This window comes from Balaenoptera ricei, chromosome 8, assembly GCF_028023285.1.
Source record: "Balaenoptera ricei isolate mBalRic1 chromosome 8, mBalRic1.hap2, whole genome shotgun sequence".
In the NCBI taxonomy this organism is placed as follows: Eukaryota; Metazoa; Chordata; class Mammalia; order Artiodactyla; family Balaenopteridae; genus Balaenoptera; species Balaenoptera ricei.
The window spans coordinates 79,140,626-79,162,273 of record NC_082646.1 but is presented as its reverse complement, the minus strand read 5'-3'; the positions used below and the strand labels follow the sequence as shown (position 1 = coordinate 79,162,273).

The 21,648-nt window shown below is 38.3% G+C and overlaps 1 protein-coding gene across 11 annotated transcripts in view; it reads right to left on the bottom strand.

Moving 5' to 3' along the window:
* Positions 1-21,648, bottom strand: part of GAS2 (growth arrest specific 2) — a 159,753-nt gene that overhangs the window by 114,523 nt on the left and 23,582 nt on the right. For 3 of the 11 annotated variants that reach the window (XM_059931277.1, XM_059931288.1, XM_059931283.1), the window contains 2 exons: positions 13,087-13,357; positions 10,996-11,071 (listed from right to left, as the gene is read on the bottom strand). The exons of 2 other annotated variants lie outside the window; for them this stretch is intronic. The gene's annotated coding sequence lies outside the window, so the exon portion shown is untranslated. Of the gene's footprint in view, positions 1-3,822; positions 3,995-5,285; positions 5,484-5,577; positions 5,621-10,995; positions 11,072-13,086; positions 13,358-21,648 lie in introns of those variants that run through there. 6 more of the 11 variants (XM_059931280.1, XM_059931285.1, XM_059931279.1 and 3 more) reach the window with 5 other exon arrangements.

Here is a 21,648-nt window from a genome sequence, read left to right as displayed (position 1 = left end):
TTCACATTTTAAATCACCATCAAACTTGGCATGACTCTGTGGTTTAGCTGAAAGTCATTACATGGTGGTCTTGGATTTAAATATAGCTGAGATATGAATAGAAAAGATGAAAATGGACCCAGCTAGCAGGATCAAAATTTGGAGTGTGAATTACCCTATGTTGAAGCAGTTTCCAAATGAAATGATTAAATTGCGGTGAACAAAGGTCAAATAAATTTATATTACCCAGATAAAAAGATCACTACAGGATTATAAACATTTTATAATTTTCAACAAATGTTTAATCCATCTGAATGAGTTGAATTACATCACAAAGAACAAATTGCAAGAAAAAGGTCATTTCTGATCTTTTGAATTCATTCAAACGTTTTCGAAAACCACCAGAGATACCAAGGGGTAGCTTGTTTTTAAGGGGTAGCTTTTAAGACAGGAAATGATATGACACACTGACTTGAAGAAAAAAAATAGGTTTTGGAGAAAGAAAAACTTCTTTTTTTGTATAACATATCTAAATACTGAAAGATGTTACTATTAAAATTCATATAACCTAAATATTTAAAAAGCTTGATAAGTAACTTCAGTAATTACTAAGCAAAGCCAATCGCTTTGAAAAAAGGAGTAAGGATTCAAATGCTTCTATGCCTTATTCAGACTATGGCTTCTCCAAGCTTTATGGGTCTATCTAAAAATGGATAACTCAACCCTCAGGATTTGGAATTCAGAAAAATAAAACTTAAAGGGAAAAACATGCAGAAACTTAATACAGAATTCTTCAAAGAATGTGTGTGTGTGTATTTTTTTCTTTCTTTCCATAGAAGTGATTCTGGAATAACCATTATGAATATGATGAGCCTTGAACCAGCCCAGGGGAAGAAGAAAAAATTAATGACTCCATAAGTAAAATATCACATGTTTAAAGATTCTGTTTAGTCTGTTGTTCCAGAATCCCAGTTGAAGACATAGTTTTGACTCTGAGGAAAAAGTATTCTTTTTCACCACCTAGAGGTGTGCTTCGATTATGACCAAGATGGTTTCTGGTTTATCTCTAGTCTTTGTTGCCATATTATAAAAAAACACAACACACACACAATATTGTATCACAATATTGCAATATCACAATATTGCATGGAAAATAAATTGGAAAGACAGAAAAATAAAAACAAAGTGATAAACATTATATCACTACTGTCTGATATGAAATTCTGCTGAGAAGCGTGATTAATAGAATATTAGAGCTGGAATCAGAAGTCCTGGGGTCAAATACTGGCTCTACTACCTGGCCATTTAGTAGTTGTTCTATCCTAGTTATATGACTTTTTCTCTTGGTACTTGAGTTCTCCAGTATGTATAATGGAGGTTAACACCTCACATATACGTGTGAAGATGAAATATTTGTGTCAGTATTTGGCATATATTTTATATTCAACAAACACTAGCTAAATTGAAATCATCACCATAGGAACTATGCACAAATAAAGCTTCCACTGACTTATTTTAAAAAGAAAAGAAATTCTGTAACAAAAATAGGAATATTTTGTAGAACTCTAGATAACTAAGAAAAGACAAAGGGCAGGGGGAGAAATGAAAACAGATAAAGAATTGATGAAATAAAACCATAAATAATGGAAAATCCCAAGTTTTCTTCATATTGAGAGGGATGAAACTCCCAGGATGATGAGTGAAATACTGAACTCCAAGATGGGTAGTTTACATGTTTTCAAAAACAAATTTTGGTAACATATTATACTTCATTTTGGCATCAAAGACTCATAAGCTATTAAGAAAGGGGAATGCCATGCCTCTCAAAATAAATGTGAAAGGATGTCACCACACCCTTCACCCCCACAAAGACACCTAACTGTGGCCATTTAAAACAGAGTGCTAATGAACCCACAGTCAAGGGTCCCTTCACTAAAGGCCACCTTTGTTCTGATTTAGAGCATCGACCTCCCCTCTGTCTAGTCAGTTTTGTGTGCTATGGGTGTGAAACAACTAAGAAAACAAAGTTTATAGGCCAATAACACTGTCTTTTACAATTAAAAAAAATAAAAACACCTTAAGCCAAACACCCTTCCATAATCTGGAAGGAGAAAATGCTATCTTTCAAGCTAGACTCAAAGAATTAACAACCAAGAATAGCTCTAGATGGCTCTTTCACCATTCTGAGTTCATTCCGCCTATGTGATTCACTTTGGCTGGCCAATAATATATCTACAAAGCTATATATTCTCAACCAGTGTCATGAATGTAAAATCTTAACCTAAGAATCTGAACGGAAAATAAAAGTCCAAAATGTAATCAGAAAGGTAATTCTAGATCTTGTAAATGGACCTTCGCTTCTGGCTCAGGGGAGCAACTTGTCCGAAAGTAAAAAGCGCCAAGTGTAAAGGCAAAATGACACTCATTACTAGTTTTTCTAATTATATAATAAAATCTTTAAACTCAAATGAACCTTAGAAGATTTACCAGCCAAACTCCTGGTTATTAATAAGAGACTGGAAGCCTAAGACGTTGTGGCCAAAGTAACAAGTCTAGTTAGTCAGTCATTAAAAGTACCCTACTCAGCTCTCCTGGTGCCCAAACTCAAGGAATGCTAACTCTCTTCCAGGAATCTCTGTCTTATCTTGCAGCCCCATGATGATTTGTCTTGAACCAAATGATGGTATACCTACAATAATAATTCCTTCTCAAATCATGACCAAAAAATTAAGACTGAGTGGGAACTAATTTCTTATATTTTCTTGGCATTAGAGATTTTTAATTTTTTTTTTTTAAATTATACTAAATTATTCTTCCAAACAATTTAGCTCAGGTTTCTGGACCCCTACCAGATTAATTTCAAACTTAATTTGAATAGAAAATCATCTGAAAGTCATTAATTGATTAGGATATTTGAGGACTTACATCAAAATTTAATCTAAGTTGATTAAGGAAATCTTAATTCATAAGAAGACGTTGCTGTGTGTGTGTCCACGTGTGTGTTGTTTGCAATAAAAAGATTTCTGTTTTACGTAACTATAGTGTAGTTGAGAGCTAGCAGAGTTCTACATTCTGTTGAATATATATGTACTCTCATGTAAGGGGAGAGCATTTGCAAAAACTCAGTTGATTTGACTCTGAAAACATTTAGGACAGAAAAATTACACAAGCATCTTACTCTTTTTGCCAAGAGATATTTTCTACCTTTACTCCAATTCTTTTCTCTAGTCAGAAAACACTGAGTGGAAAATCTTGACAGTCATCCAGGAGAAATTAAAAGAAACAGTGGGATCTCTATGCCACCATGTCAAAACCACAAAGATACCAAAATTACCTTAACATCAGCTCCAGTTTTAACAACTCCCTCTGCAAACAAACTGTTAGAGCCTCATTATTTGGTTTCAACCAAGGAAACTTTGGCCTTCCAAAGGCTCCCAAAGTCTATAAATATAAAGCAGGCTTGCAGGCTTGAAGCAAAATTCTAAAATTATGCATAACATACTTAGGATTAATATAAGACCTGACATTCTTCCATACCTGCAAGTTTAACTAAAATTTCTTACCAAGATACTAGGACACTCAGTGGCAATCACAGGACCTTTTGCACCAGATGAAATAAATTTTGCCTTGTGAATTTATTTCCCAGCAAAGCGCAGTCCACATCGCAAAAGTATGGTGTTTAACACTAAAATGAAGAACTAAGCCCCAAGTTCAGTAGCACACAGGCTGAAATGCAAGCCACCTTTCCCTTTCAGAGCCCACTCAGGGAGCCGTGTACTAAAGCTGCAAGGTGCATTGATTGCAAAGGCTGCCTGTCCCATGCCTCAGATATCTGTCCCTTACCTTGTCTTAGGCACTGAGAACCAGGATGCCCATGTTGGAGAGGACCACCACAGTCACCACCTCCTCCTCCACAGTTAGGGGGGAGCATTCCTCGAGAAGGAGCTCATTGATCAATTTCAAAGACAGGCTGGGCAAACCAGATTCCAGCTGGAGTTAATCAGTGTCCACACTGCTAAGATGCTGGGGAAGAAAACCAGTGAGCACGAGGTCTCCTTCTCAGCCTTGTCTCTGTGAATCTCAGGGGATAGATGAGGAGAAAAGGTGGACTTCCTCTGCCTGGCTGGCAACTCCGACCTGTCTGAGCCTTTATTTAACACTAGGAGGCCTAATGGGTGTTCCTGTGCACATGCAGATCTTATTTCCTGGGCATAAGATCTCCCATAGCTGATCTAGCTTTGTAGGAGAGGGTGCTTGGGGAGAGGGAGGAGTTTACAAGAGAGACAGTAAAGTTTTGCAAACTCTTGACTGTAAGTGACAGGATGAAGATGAAGAAGGTGGGAGAGAGGAAAGGTTTTGATTTCCAAAAAGGTTAACTGGAGGAAAGTGGACAATCCCCCCGCCCCCGCCCCCCCCCCCCCCCGCAATTGTACTGAAAGGTAGAAAACAGAATCTGTTAACCCCTGCTTTTGCTTCCCCTCTATTCAAGAGAAACTTCGGATGTCTGGACTAGGTAATGGCAATTTATTAGGCTGATAGGATTTAATCTTGCCAGAATAGTTAATGCCTCCAAAGCCAAGTTGGCTCCTCTGCTCCCCAAATAATTTCAGATTCCAAAACCTTACTCTTTGGACGAGAAGAACAATACCATGCAAAAAAAAAAAAAAAAAAATTTCCCCAAAGGGGGTTGATTCATAGGCTAGCCTAGCGTTTGTTTATTCACGTAGCAAAAGCTCGACTCTGTCAAACTCATCAGTGGAACACAGTATCACCCCAAATCACGCGTGTCGCCCTCTTTCCCCCCCCTTCCGGCCTCCTTGACTCAAGTAAAGCACTAAGGATCAATCCATTAAGACCATCCCCCCTCCGCTTTCCTCTCCTCAATAAGGGGTAACGCTGAGCCTGCAGACAGAGACCCTTCTGCACGAATGCATATGTGTGTCTTCACAATCGTTGTGCTAACGAGAAATCCTCACTCCTGTCCCCAGCTGGCCGAGCCGCCCCAGCGGGTTTCTTCCTTGCGGCGGTCATTTGGGCTGGTCCACAATAGGGATGAGGAACACATGGTCGCTTCCAGGGAGTCAGAGAGTCACCCACTGCAGTGACCACACACCGAGCGCCAGAGCCCGTCCGGCTGTCCGAGGCTCTCCACCCTTCCCAGCCGCGTGCCCGACGTTTACTGGCAACGACGGCCCCCCTCCCCTGCCGCCAGCCGTGCAGCAGAGGCCGGGGCTCCGCAAGCCGGGCTGCAGAGCGCTCACGCCGCGGCGACGGCGGCGGAGAGCGAGGCCCGCCCGCCTGCTCACCCCCGCGTCCGGAGCTGGGCTGCTGGCGGCTCTCAGGGGCACCGGGGCTCCCGGCTCGGCTCCTGCAGCGTCTCGGGGCCGGCCCCCTCCCGGCGCGGGTCCTGCGGCAGCCGCTCTCCGCACCCCACCAGCCCGGCGGCAGCGGCAGCAGCTCCAGCCGCGCTGCCCCTCTTCATACTTCTCTGATGGCTCCTCTCGGTGCTGTTTGGGAAAACGATTTTTTCCCCCTGCCAGAAACAGATTTCCTACATTTCATCAGTCCACATAGACCGAGCGGAAGTAAAATGCTTACTTTTTCTGGTGGACAGCAAACGCAATTGACACTGATTTACCCTTCAAACGGGGAGAGATTGTATTACAAGCCCTTGGCAGCAATTCCGAGGTTGGGGCCAAGCTCCGGCCCCCTCCCGGTCCCCCAAACACTAACCTAAAGGGCGGGGGAGAGGGGTGGGGAGGGGATCATATTTAACTCGGAGGTTTTAACAGAGTCAGTGGCTTTAGCACAATATTAAAATTGGGTGTTGGGAAAGTTTTGCTTTCCTGGCCAGTGATTTTGCAGACTCGGAGGCATGAGCTTGCCAGTAACTTCGGCCACTCTTCGTTCAAATTGAACAATTTGATTTCTTACAACTCCCTTTAAATATCAGACTTTAGAAGAGGCTGTATTCACGGCTGTTTTCGCTTTACAAAAGGAAATACAGTTCCACCCTTCCTTCTCTCAGCCTCAGCTCAGTATTATGTTGAATGTCATAGACAATTTTCTCCAACTGTTGTTTATTAGGGTATGTATTCTGAGACGAAAAGTCTCCCCATGAAGCAGACAGATGTTCAAGTGTCTGCTTCACCTCTAATAGACACGTGACCTCTTGTTGAGTGTCCGAATCGCCTTAGGTTACTGCTTTCCGTGGAGTGTAGGTGAAAATGATCACACTTTTTTGTTGTTGTCGTTTCCGTGCTCATCAGTTTCACAAGCATTTCCATCCAATGATCGTGTGGCACAGGTATTCTAGTCCTCTCTTGGATATCATGTTTAAGATGGTGAGCAATGTACCAACACACCCAGCCCAGCCTCCCCCCCACCCCTCCAAAAAATAGAAACTACCTGTGGATGGATAATAGCAAAGTGATGTGGGTAATTTTAGATATAATTGAAAAAATGCATTTTGTACTTATTATTGCTTTCATCTGGAAATGGATATTGCTCTAAAACATCTAGAAACTGCGTCAGTTCTTTGGTTGTAGTAGCGGTGCAAATAATGAAGAAGGGAAGAAAACAGATGGAAAAGTTTGGTGGCGTTGAACTCCAAGCTTTTTATTTTAGTTCAGTTGGGTACTGCAGTTAGCTCCATATTCCTCCTTGGGCTTCCCAGAAGACAGGGAAAAGAGCCATTCCTCATTTTAAGGAGAAACAGCATTATAAAAAGGCCTATCTTACTGCTTAGATATACATCAACGAGAACAACAAAACATACAGAACAGGTTACTGATGAATTTGAGCAATCATTCTGATCATAAAAATTTTCAAAATTTAACCAGATAGATCTGAGTGTTACTACAGGCCCAACAAAGAACTCTTAGTTTCTGAACCTATAAAATTTAAGTAAAATCAAACATCCTTGATAATTTTTCATGATCAAAATATCATCAGCCAATAAATGTTAATTTAAGTATCTTCAGGGTATATATGAAGAGTTCAAAAAGTTTAACACCTAGATTTTCAAAAGCTCATAGTCTCCTCTTCTTTCTATATAAATATTCTTGTCACATTATTCAATATTGACATTATAAAAAGCAAAGTGTAAAGACAATATTTTTGTTGATTAAGGGACAATGTTAAACCCAGTTTGGGAAAATAAGGAGGCTTCCAGAAGCTTTGGGAGAGCATAATCATTCATATTACTCCCTTTCATGCCCCTTTCTTCCAGGTATTTTTACTTTTAAATTCTGCCTTATATCAGATCCTCTGTCCTTTTTAGCAAAAGCCAAAAGGAAAATACTAGGAGAAATATGTATTTTCTCCCTTAGCATCTATGAGTTGTGCTGAGTATTCTTTTGGTGACAAAAGAGAAGTAATACAAAAGATTTCTGAAGAGGCAGCAAAGTAGTGTTTTCATTTAAATTTTTTTCAGCATTCGTAAAAATTTCCATTTGATCTTTATTTTGTGTTTTTGGAAATCAAATTTATACTTATGTATTCCAATCAGTCACTTATAAAAATTTGTCAGAAAATCTTTTCATCCAAGAATTTTCTTGCCTTGGTCTCAACCTAAACATATTTGTCTTAGGAAAGCATAGTGCAACTGACTCAATGAAAACCTCCCTGATGTGAAGGTGAAGGAAGCAAATGCCTCACCTAACGGGGTGAAAAATGTCTAAATACATTCTTGAAACATAATGGCATAAAAAGGAAAAGTCAAGCCAAATTTAAAGAAAACATAGTATTGTTTTCCTTTTTAAGTTATCACAGTTTTGAAGACTTTATATTACGAATTCCTGGGTTACTATGTTTTTCAGTGTTCTAAACCTTCAACATTGTCTTCCATATGAACTGTGCCTTTTTCTAAATGTAAATATATATATATGTGTGTATATATATATGAATATATACATATATGTTTAAAATGAGCAATAAAATTATTTTTTTCCTCATCTATAGGTTAGCCTCTCCTCACCCCTCACCCCTCACCCCCCACTCATGGAAATAATATAAACGCACTTATTCTGAAAAGTGGGACAAACCTTCAATAGATGATGGAGATTACCGGGAATTTTGAAATAAATAATGTGGGAAGAGACACTAGATTAAAGTAAAATAAATTTCCAAGGGTGACCAAGACATTCTTATATCCCTAAATAGCTTCGAAAGGGCACTTAAAGATGGCAAGGGATAGCTTTAGAAGCAAGTGAGAAAAATGGTACAGAAAGCAGCATGAAGACATGTAATGGTGCTGAAGAAATGTATAAAGCAATGTAATAAGTGAAAACATTTATTTACGTTTTATTGAAATTATTTATCAGTGATGTAAAATATGTTTATATTTCCCTACCTAGCTAGCATCTTGGCCCATGATACAGGCCTTCAGTTGATTTACATTGAAATAAATTTTTTTAAATCTCATAAGGCAAACAAAATGGATTTTATAAGTCCTAGTATGGAAATTACAAATACTGTTAGGGATAAAAAGTCAATGTTATTACTTTTTATCAGTATTCATGTATAAAACTACAAAGAATGAATTAAATGGGAGAAATTTTACTGGAAAAGTTCAAGATATACTCTCAGTTTGATATGCAACTTAAAAAAAATCTATTGCTTTACTGTCAGTGGAGAACTTTAAACTTTATAAGTACAGCACAACAGTAGCACAGATATCCGTTCCCTACTGGGAAGATGCATATTTTTGCAAACTGTGTTATATATGAGCATATGTCTTCTAATTTTTACACAGGGGATAGATTGAAATCATTTTATGAAATATGCCATCTATCTTGCCTAGTTTTAAAATATCCTATGCAATATATACTGTTATGTGATTTTTCTTGTGTAGGTTGGAGTCGTGTTTTTTATTTTTCCAAATATTTGTGTGGTTTGTTTCAAAATCTTTTATTAAAATATCATGCCATCCTAATTGCAAGAAGCTCGAATTTAATATAAAATATTTTTACTTTTATAACCTTCTCTTTCTTTTACACGACTGTCATCTCCAGTATCTAAAATACCATTGAGCATAGAGTAGGCACTCAATAAATAATTGTTGAATGAATAAACGACCATAATGGAAGAAGCCAATCTCTTAGGAAGCTTACTGCTAATTGGTTAGATTTTTATATATTGTCTTTAATTTAGTAGTTTGGAACTTGGAATAGAAAAATAATGTTAAAATAACATTATAAATGATGGTTTCATCCTCAAGTTAGTTAGAATAATTTCAGCTGGTTAAATGCAACTAGAGTTCAGTAAAACAGATGCTTGCCTGTGTGCCAGGCTTATAAATGAGGTCAGTCTGTGTCACTTGTCGCTTCATTAAAAATCAAGGTTGATTTGGACTCAAGGTTTAATTATAACCAATACTATGAGTGCAATGAAAAGTAATAGAAAATATTACTACTTCAGTGGCTTTCAAACTTTTTTTATTGTGACCCACAATAAGAAATACATTATGGAACAGTCACATAAAAACACACTCAGACACACAACCAAAACATGTTTCACAAAACAGTACTTACCTTCCTCAGCTAATGCACTCTGTTATTTTTCTGTTTGGCTTTATTCTAGTCTTTTCTATGCCATTCAGTTGAAAAGAAATGTTGTTGGGGAATTGCTAAATTTATTTCACAACCCACAATTTGAAAAAAAAATCTGACTTAGAAACTAAGCTGAGGAGAAGATCCATCAAAATTGAGGTAGGGCATCAATGAACAGATGGTTTCATTATAAAGAACAAAACAGATGTGCATATATATTCTCAGCGGTAGATGACGTGATGTCCGTCACAGTATCTCCAACATTGTACACCTCACACCTCCATGTCTTTGCTCATGCTGACTTGAATGATCTTTACCTTTAACTTTCTCCCTTTGAAGAAATCAGATTCATTCTCCCAGGACCACCTTAATCATCATCCTCTTTGTGGTTCTCTTGATCTCCCTGACAGAATATTGCTGTGCCTCTGGGTCCAGTGCTCTGGGAATTTTTCCATTTCTTTTATATCTCATTTAGGATGTAGTATCACAATTATTTTCTTATGCATATATCTCCTCTACTAAACTGTGAGTCCCTGGAAAGCAGGAACTAGTTACCTATCAAGTCCTCAGCACAGCACCAAACCCAAGGGTGTTGAATGACTGAATGAGTAAATAAATGAACCATAAAACCACTGAATATCTGAAAGGGAAAACTCAGGTGTCACTGGGTGATGGGACAGATACAGGAAGGAAGGACTATGCCCATCAAAAGGGAACTAAATGGAAATCCCTCTGTAAAGATGGCACCAGCTATTAATTTTGCATCATTGTGGACAGAAAAATTTACATTATAGGTGAAATTTTGCTGTCACATTTCTTGGGACTCTATTGCAGGTAGACCGTGGTTCAGTTATCCATTTATTTATTTATTTATTTTTTAAAAATTTATTTATTTTATTTATTTATTTTTGGCTGAGTTGGGTCTTCATTTCTGTGCAAGGGCCTTCTCTAGTTGCGGCGAGTGGGGGCCACTCTTCATCGCGGTGCGCGGGCCTCTCACTGTCACGGCCTCTCTTGTTGCGGAGCACAGGCTCCAAACGCGCAGGCTCAGTAGTTGTGGCTCACGGGCCCAGTTGCTCCGTGGCATTGTGGTATCTTCCCAGACCAGGGCTCGAACCCGTGTCCCCTGCATTGGCAGGCAGATTCTCAACCACTGCGCCACCAGGGAAGCCCTATCCATTTATTTTTAACCCTGATAATGATAAATTTAGGATTACAGATCTTCCTCCGCTTATGGTGGGGTTACATCCTGATAAACACATAAATACATGTAATATACCTAACCTACATTAAACATGCTCAGAACACTTACATTAGCCTACAGTTGGACAAAATCATCTAACACAAAGCCTATTTTATAATAAAGTATTTAATATCTCATGAAATTTATTGAATACTGTGCTGAAAGTGAAAAACAGAATGGTTGTATGGGTAAAGAATGGTTGTGAAAGTATTGGTTGCTTACACTAGTGATCACATGGCTGTCTGGGAGCTGTGGCTGCCCGGCATCGTGAGAGAGTAACGTACTGCATGTCACCAGCCTGGGAAAAGACCAAAATTCAAAATTTGAAGTCTGGTTTCTACTGAATGTATTTTCACTTTGGCACCATCTTAAAGTCGAAAAATCATAATTTGTACCATCATAAGCTGAGGATCATCTGTATTTTGTTGAAGGATGAGAAAGCTTGCTGAAATTTCCATTACTGAAACTATATCTTAGTTCACAAACATGGAATCTTTGCCACTGCTGACTTATACGAAGCATTTAGAGAAATGGCTCTTAAACTTATCTCATCAAAGGGCTTTTCTAGTATCAAATAGTAGACCAGGCAATATGCCAAGAAAGGTAGCACATCTAACTCAAAGTGAGAGAACTGTACAGGAAGGGGTCAGGGTCGGTGGGGCTTCTCTTGGCAGAAGGAAGTGTTGCCATCCTGCTGCTGTCGCCAAAGCCACTTGGACTCTAGAGCCATTTGCAAAGAGATTTCACCAGCCATTATTCCCACCAAAGCTGCCAAGGAATAGACATATTAAATTGTACTAATAATAGTTACCGCAGTTGAAATAATAACTAAGAGTCCAGATTTGGAGACAGACAAAACCAGGGTCAAGTTCTAGCTTCTTCACTTACTTGCTGAAAATTATAGGCAAATTACTTCACCTTTCTAACTATAAGTTTCCACATCTGTGAAGTGGGGTTAACAAATAGCCCCTCTCATAGGCATGTCTAGAGCATTATATAAAATAATACATGTAAAATATTTAGTTTACTGTCTGACATACAAGTGCGAAATTAAGGTTAGGTATTTTATTATTAATTGATGGCCTAAATCATCTTATTTACTCATTATAATAATCCCCTGGGATAAGGAAATTCTCATTATTAAAAATACAGAAGATCAGAGAATTTTATGTGTCCTTTCTCTGAATCTTTCTCTCCTCCCCACTTTATGACATTCCATTTTATACCCTTTTAGATATCCATGTTTTTTTCATTCGTTATTTAATCATTCATTCTCCACTTCCTCTGTGTAATTATTTTTTGATTTGTTACTCCTTTTATTTAAGAGGCAATTTCAAATTATGAATGGGCAATTAATTACAAAATACTACTGATGATTTACAAAGACATATTGGTTATTGCCTAATACTTTGTCCTTATCTTTATAGAGACTGGTTTTTTAAAATACATATTCTGATCCTATGAAAAGCATTTCAAATACCATGTATTTCTATGTAAGTTATCCTATTTAAATGTCAATACAATCTGTTTGCATGTAGATTAAAAAAATCAAAACATGAAAATATCAAAATGCCAAGTTATAATACAGTGTTACAAGTGGATTAAAGTATAAAATGAAGTCATAATACCAAGGCTTTTTTCCTAGTTTATGAAATCTTCAGTTTAGTGAAGCTTAAATCAAGACCTAAAAATATCTGGAATTGTAACTAAGTTACAAATAAATGGTCTACTCCCAGAGGTCAGGAGTCTAATTGGAATTATTGACTCTCCATGGAGAGTCATTCTGAACCTCTGTGTAATTTTTATATAAAGATGAAGTTGCAGGACCAGATCATAGGTTAATAGGAAAAATGAACTATTAAACTGCACAGGTTAAGAGTCAGATTCATGTCTGAGTTTGACTGATTTGAAAGTCTGTGTTCATTTCCCTCCTTCCACTCTTCCTTTTTTCCTTTCTTCATTCCTTCCTTCCTTCCTTCCTTCCATCCTTGCTTTCTATTTTCCTTCTTTTAAGGAGGGGGAAGAGTCTACACATTAAATAAATGTATGTTAAAATGTTTAAATGTAATAATAAAATGCTCTGACAAAAAAGTTGAATCATTTCTGAAAAGAGAAGACTGTTTCTGTCAGGTACCCTAACTCAACTGGATGAGCTGCCCCTGGTGCTGAGGGTTCCACATCACATAGAATTACGTCAAATCCCTTACAGCAGTGGGAAAAAGAACTCACACTAAGAACACAGCAGAAGACACTGAGAAAAAGCTTCTGAGCAGGAAAAGTCAAGAGAAGGTTTCAAACTCTACATGAAATTACCTCTTTTCTTTTGGCTTTAGCTGCAGGAGAGGACAGACGAGAGTCAAGGAAGGCATCTTCCTAATTGGCTCCTGTAGCCTGAGCAGACTGAATAGCCCAGAGACTGATAGATATTTATTTTACAGAATTGGCTCATGTGATTATGGATGCCGACAAGTCCCAAGATCTGCAGGGTGAGCTGTCAACCTGGAGTCCCAGATCTGATGATGTAGTTCCACTCTGGATGCCAGCAGGTTCAAGAACCAGGAAGAGCCAAGGTTTCAGTTTGAATCTGAAGGCAGGAAAAGGGTAATGTTCCAGTTCAAAGTCAGTCAGGTAGGAGGAATTCTCTCTTACTCTGGGGAGATTCAGCCTTTTTATTCTAGTAAAGTCTTCAACTGATTGGATGAGGCCCACTCACATTAGGGAGGTCAATCTGCTTTACTCAGTCTACCAATTTAAATGTTAATCTCATCCAAAAACATTCTCACAGAGACACACAGAATAATGTTTTACCAAATATCTAGGAACCCTGTGGCCCGGTCAAAATGACACATAAAATTAACCAACACAGGAGAAATAGGTGAAAAGAAGCATTGGTGCTGATTTAAACACTCCATAATCCTTAAGACTCTCAGCAACACGGTGGAGAGGAGGAACCAAGATGGCGGAGTAGAAGGACGTGCTCTCACTCCCTCTTGCGAGAACACCAGAATCACAACTAGCTGCTGGACAATCATCAACAGGAAGACACTGGAACTCACCAAAAAAGATACCCCACATCCAAAGACAAAGGAAAAGCCACAATGAGATGGTAGGAGGGGCGCAATCACAGTAAAATCAAATCCCATATCTGGTGGGTGGGTGACTCACAGACTGGTGAACACTTATACCACAGAAGTCCACCCACTGGAGTGAAGGTTCTGAGCCCCACGTAAGGCTTCCTAACCTGGGGGTCTGGCAACGGAAGGAGGAATTCCTAGAGAATCAGACTTTGAAGCCTAGTGGGAATTGATTGCAGGACTTCGATAGGACTGGGGGAAACAGAGACTCCACTCTTGGAGGGCATACAAAAAGTAGTGTGTGCATTGGGACCCAGGGGAAGGAGCAGTGACCCTGGGGGAGACTGAACCAGACCTACCTGCTAGTGTTGGAAGGTCTCCTGCAGAGGTGGGGGGGGGGCTCTGTTTCACCATGGGGACAAGGACACTGGTAGCAGAAGTTCTGGGAAGTACTCCTTGGCAAAAGCCCTTCCAGAGTCTGCCATTAGCCCCACCAAAGAGCCCAGGTAGGCTCCAGTATTGGGTTGCCTCAGGCCAAACAACCAACAGGGAGGGAACCCAGCCCCACCCATCAACAGTCAAGTGGATTAAAGTTTTACTGAGCTCTGCCCACCAGAGTAACAGTCAGCTCTACCCACCACCAGTCCCTCCCATCAAGCCTCTTAGATAGCCTCATCCACCAGAGGACAAACAGCAGAAGCAAGAAGAACTACAATCCTGCAGCCTGTGGAACAAAAACCACATTCACAGAAAGATAGACAAGATGAAAAGGCAGAGGGCTATATACTAGATGAAGGAAAAAGATAAAACTCCAGAAAAACAACTAAATGAAGTGGAGATAGGCAACCTTCCAGAAAAAGAATTCAGAATAATAATAGTGAAGATGGGGGCTTCCCTGGTGGCGCAGTGGTTGAGAATCTGCCTGCCAATGCAGGGGACATGGGTTCGAGCCCTGGTCTGGGAAGATCCCACATGCCACGGAGCAACTAGGCCCGTGAGCCACAACTACTGAGCCTGCGCGTCTGGAGCCTGTGCTCTGCAACAAGAGAGGCCGCGATAGTGAGAGGCCCGCGCACCGCGATGAAGAGTGGCCCCCACTTGCCGCAACTAGAGAAAGCCCTCGCACAGAAACGAAGACCCAACACAGCCATAAATAAAAAAATAAATAAATAAAAATAATAGTGAAGATGATCCAGGACCTCAGAAAAAGAATGGAGGCAAAGATCGAGAAGATGCAAGAAATGTTTAACAAAGACCTAGAAGAATTAAACAACAAACAAACAGATATGAACAATACAATAACTGAAATGAAAACTACACTAGAAGGAATCAATAGCAGAATAATTGAGGCAGAAGAACGGATAAGTGACCTGGAAGACAGAATGGTGGAATTCACTGCTGCAGAACAGACTAAAGAAAAAAGAATGAAAAGAAATGAAGACAGCCTAAGAGACCTCTGGGACAACATTAAATGCAACAACATTCGCATTATAGGGGTTCCAGAAGGAGAAGAGAGAGAGAAAGGACCACAGAAAATATTTGAAGAGATGATAGTCGAAAACTTTCCTCACATGGGAAAGGAAATAGCCACCCAAGTCCAGGAAGCACAGAGAGTCCCATACAGGATAAACCCAAGGAGAAACATGCCGAGACACATAGTAATCAAAGTGGCAAAAATTAAAGACAAAGAAAAATTATTGAAAGCAGCAAGGGAAAAACGACAAATAACATACAAGGGAACTCCCATGAGGTTAACAGCTGATTTCTCAGCAGAAACTCTACAAGCCAGAAAGGAGTGGCATGATATACTTAAAATGATGAAAGGGCAGAACCTACAACCAAGATTACTCTACCCGGCAAGGATCTCATTCAGATTCGATGGAGAAATCAAAAGCTTTACAGACAAGCAAAAGCTAAGAGAATTCAGTACCACCAAACCAGCTCTACAACAAATGCTAAAGCAACTTCTCTAAGTGGGAAACACAAGAGAAGAAAAGGATCTACAAAAACAAACCAAAACAATTAAGAAAATGGTCATAGGAACATACATATTGATAATTACCTTAAACATGAATGGATTAAATGCTCCAACCAAAAGACACAGGCTTGCTGAATGGATACAAAAACAAGACCCATATATATGTTGTCTACAACAGACCCACTTCAGACCTAGGGACACATACAGACTGAAAGTGAGGGGATGGAAAAAGATATTCCATGCAAATGGAAATCAAAAGAAAGCTGGACTAGTAATACTCATGTCAGATAAAATAGACTTTAAAATAAAGAATGTTACAAGAGACAAGGAAGGACACTACATAATGATCAAGGGATCAATCCAAGAAGAAGACATAACAATTATAAATATATATGCACCCAACATAGGAGCACCTCAATACATAAGGCAACTGCTAACAGCTATAAAAGAGGACATCGACAGTGACACAATAATAGTGGGGGACTTTAACACCTCACTTACACCAATGGACAGATCATCCAAAATGAAAAAAAATAAGGAAACAGAAGCTTTAAATGACACAATAGACCAGATAGATTTAATTGATATTTATAGGACATTCCATCCAAAAACAGCAGATTACACTTTCTTCTCAAGTGCACAGGGAACATTCTCCAGGATAGATCACATCTTGGGTCACAAATCAAGCCTCAGTAAATTTAAGAAAATTGAAAGCATATCAAGCATCTTTTCTGACCACAACACTATGAGATTAGAAATCAATTGCAGGGAAAAAAAATGTAAAAAACACAAACACATGGAGGCTAAACAATACGTTACTAAATAACGAAGAGATCACTAAAGAAATCAGAGGAAAACAAAAAATACCTAGAGACAAATGACAATGAAAACACAATGATCCAACACCTATGGGATGCAGCAAAAGAAGTTCTAAGAGGGAAGTTTATAGCAATACAATCCTACCTCAAGAAACAAGAAAAATCTCAATAAAACAATCTAACCTTACACCTAAAGGAACTAGAGAAAGAAGAACAAACAAAACCCAAAGTTAGCAGAAGGAAAGAAATCATAAAGATCAGAGAGGAAATAAATGAAATAGAAACAAAGAAAACAATAGCAAAGATCAGTAAAACTAAAAGCTGGTTCTTTGAGAAGATAAACAAAATTGATAAGCCATTAGCCAGACTCATCAAGAAAAAGAGGAAGAGGACTCAAATCATTAAAATTAGAAATGAAAAAGGAGAAGTTACAACAGACACCGCAGAAATACAAAGCATCCTAAGAGACTACTACAAGCAACTCTATGCCAATAAAATGGACAACCTGGAAGAAATGGACAAATTCTTAGAAAGGTATAACCTTCCAAGACTGAACCAGGAAGAAACAGAAAATATGAACAGACCAATCACAAGGAATGAAATTGAAACTGTGATTAAAAATCTTCCAACAAACAAAAGTCCAGGACCAGATGGCTTCACAGGTGAATTCTATCAAACATTTAGAGAAGAGCTAACATGCATCCTTCTCAAACTCTTCCAAAAAATTGCAGAGGAAGGAACACTCCCAAACTCATTCTGTGAGGCCACCATCACCCTGATACCAAAACCAGACAAAGATACTACAAAAAAAGAAAATTACAGACCAATATCACAGATGAATATAGATGCAAAAATCCTCAAAAAATACTAGCAAACAGAATCCAACAACACATTAAAAGGTCATAAACCACGACCAAGTGGGATTTATCCCAGGGATGCAAGGATTCTTCAATATATGCAAATCAATCAATGTGATACACCATATTAACAAACTGAAGAATAAAAACCATATGATCAGCTCAATAGATGCAGAAAAAGCTTTTGACAAAATTCAACACCCATTTATGATAAAAACTCTCCAGAAAGTGGGCATAGAGGGAACCTACCTCAACATAATAAAGGCCATATACGACAAACCCACAGCAAACATCATTCTCAATGGTGAAAAACTGAAAGCATTTCCTCTAAGATCAGGAACGAGACAAGGATGTCCACTCTTACCACTATTATTCAACATAGTTTTGGAAGTCCTAGCCACGGCAATCAGAGAAAAAAAAGAAATAAAAGGAACACAAATTGGAAAAGAAGAAGTAAAACTGTCACTGTTTGCAGATGACATGACACTATACACAGAGAATCCTAAAAATGCCACCAGAATACTACTAGAGCTAATCAATGAATTTGGTAAAGTTGCAGGATAGAAAATTAATGCACAGAAATCTCTTGCATTCCTATACACTAATGATGAAAAATCTGAAAGAGAAATTATGGAAACACTCCCATTTACCACTGCAACAAAAAGAATAAAATACCTAGGAATAAACCTACCTAGGAAGACAAAAGACCTGTATGCAGAAAACTATAAGACACTGGTGAAAGAAATTAAAGATGATACCAACAGATGGAGAGATATACCATGTTCTTGGATTGGAAGAATCAATATTGTGAAAATGACTATACTACCCAAAGCAATCTACAGAGTCAATGCAATACCTATCAAATTACCAATGGCATTTTTTACAGAACTAGAACAAAAAATCTTAAAATTTGTATGGAGACACAAAAGACCCCGAATAGCCAAAGCAGTCTTGAGGGAAGAAAACGGAGTTGGAGGAACCAGACTCCCTGACTTCAGACTATACTACAAAGCAATGGTAATCAAGACAATATGGTACTGGCACAAAAACAGAAACATAGATCAATGGAACAAGATAGAAAGCCCAGAGATAAACCCACGCACCTATGGTTAACTAATCTATGACAAAGGAGGCAAAGATATACAATGGAGAAAAGACAGTCTCTTCAATAAGTGGTGCTGGGAAAACTGGACAGCTATATGTAGAAGAATGAAATTAGAACACTCCTTAACACCATACACAAAAATAAATTCAAAATGGATTAAGGATCTAAATGTAAGGCCAAACACTATCAAACTCTTAGAGGAAAACATAGGCAGAACACTCTATGACATAAATCACACTAAGATCCTTTTTGACCCACCTCCTAGAGAAATGGAAATAAAAACAAAAATAAACAAATGGGACCTAATGAAACTTAAAAGCTTTTGCACAGCAAAGGAAACCATAAACAAGACGAAATTACAACCCTCAGAATGGGAGAAAATATTTGCAAACAAAGCAACTGACAAAGGATTAATCTCCAAAATATACAAGCAGCTCATGCAGCTCAATATCAAAAAAACAAACAACCCAATCCAAAAATGGGCAGAAGACCTAAATAGACATTTCTCCAAAGAAGACATACAGATGGCCAAGAAGCACATGAAAAGCTGCTCAACATCACTGATTATTAGAGAAATACAAATCAAAACTACAATGAGGTATCACCTCACACCAGTTAGAATGGGCATCATCAGAAAATCTACAAACAACAAATGCTGGAGAGGGTGTGGAGAAAAGGGAACCCTCTTGCACTGTTGGTGGGAATATAAATTGATAGAGCCACTATGGAGAACAGTATGGAGGTTCCTTAAAAACTAAAAATAGAATTACCGTATGACCCAGCAATCCCACTACTGGGCATATACCCAGAGAAAACCATAATTCAAAAAGACACATGCACCCCAATGTTCATTGCAGCACTATTTACAATACCCAGGTCATGGAAGCAATCTAAATGCCCATCGACAGAGGAATGGGTAAAGAAGATGTGGTACATATATACAATGGAATATTACTCAGCCATAAAAAGGAACGAAATTGAGTCATTTGTTGAGACATGGATGGATCTAGAGACTGTCATACAGAGTGGAGTCAGAAAGAGAAAAACAAATATCGTATATTAACGCATATATGTGGAACCTAGAAAAATGGTACAGATGAGCCGGTTTGCAGGGCAGAGGTTGAGACACCGATGTAGAGAACAAACGTATGGACACCAAGGGGGGAAAACCGCGGTGGGGTGGGGATGGTGGTGTGCTGAATTGGGCGATTGGGATTGACATGTATACACTGATGTGTATAAAATTGATGACTGATAAGAACCTGCAGTACAAAAAAACAAACAAAGAAAAAAACCAACTAACACTAAACTTTCTTTGGGTTATTTGTATGGAAATATGTTAATATAAATGTTTCAGACATTACCTGAAATTTCTAAAAATCTTATATGTTCTGGTATAATGTCATAAGTCATAATTGTAGTTATTACTTTAAAATGTATATCTCAGGAATAACTAAATTTTCTTGTCAATTGCATTATTATGAACTTCCATCAAATCTTTAACCATGGTCATTTTTAAGTCTTTTGTCATTTACAGACAGTTCTGGGTGTACTCTGATGCTTTTGCAAAAATGTTCCTATAAAAGGGTTTCATCTTCAAGGAATTCATGGAAAAGACTCTGACAAGTACAGGTTTCTGGTAACTGACTATACTGCTGAACTGAATGAATAAGCATTTTCAGAACTCTAATGGAAAACTGATGAACTCATAAAAGTGCTAACAAAAGATCAAGATGAAAAAAAAATTAATTACATGGGACTGAGTGAACTGATGAAGATGATTATAATTTTTGTGACTTTCTGTTTGAATAAAAAAAAAAATCCCACAAGGACTCAGAGGCAAAAAATATACAAATCAATTTTCACTGCAAAGTAAAGGAGCTGTTACAGTGGAGGATTACTGGACTGAATGTCAATATTATGAGATAGTATAGTGTGTTTCGTGTTTGGTAAATGCAATCATTGTTGCTTTTGTTGTGGTCATCCATTTACAATGCTTGGTGTCAGTTTATTTATCTCTTGTAAAAAATAAAATACAGTGTGTGTGTGTGAAAAAAAAACAAGACTCTCAGCAAATCTAAGTTTCATCATGTTCCATGCAAATTAAGATGCTAGGATGAAAATAAACATGTATTAGCTTGAAAATAAAAAGAAAAAATGAAAGTAGGAAGGGTTTGCACTGTATTCCAGTTGAAATAAAGTATAATGACTGAGATTCTTACATGCTCTTTTAGTACCAGAATAACATTTATGCATCAAAATCTGCTTATGAATGCACAATAAATGTACTAATCTTGTATAACAAATGTAGCCACTAACTGTTCTTTTACATATATTGAATAGGATCTTTATCTCTTTACATATATTGAATAGAAAATCAAAAGAATCTTTTTTCTAGAAACATCTTTCCCTTTAAAGTACAATTTATTCTGCTAGCAATAAATTAATAAAATGAGGCATGCCTTGTTCTTTCCAAGTCAAAGTCCCTAACTTCATGGAATTTATATTTCACCAAAGTGAGACAGAAATTAAACAAATAATCCAATGAAATTAATCCACAATATATCAAGTGATAATAAATGGGCTCTGCAGAAAAATAAAATAAGGGTAAACGTGATAGAAAGTGCTGAGAGATGGCAGATGTTATAGGTGGTCATGGAAGGCCTTGCCAGTAAAGTGACAACTGAGCAGAAACCCAAAGGAAGTAAGTGCACTATGCAGAATCCCTAAGGACCATTGCAGACAGGGCAACAACTAGTGCAAAGTCACTGAGGCAGGGGAATGCCACAAATCAGATGTTCCAGAAAATCAAAAAGGCTCCTATGGCAGAGATGAGTTAAGGGGGAGTAGGAGATAAAGTCAGAGCGATTGGGGGGGGGGGAGTTCAGATCCCATAGTGCCTTGTAAGCCTTTGTAGCTTGCTTTTCTCTCAAGTTTGAGCAGAGGGGTGACGTGATCAGATTTAGAGTTTAAAGCTGTCACTCTGATTCCTGGGTGGACAACAGACTGCAGGAGGACATTGATTACGTACAGGGAAACCAGT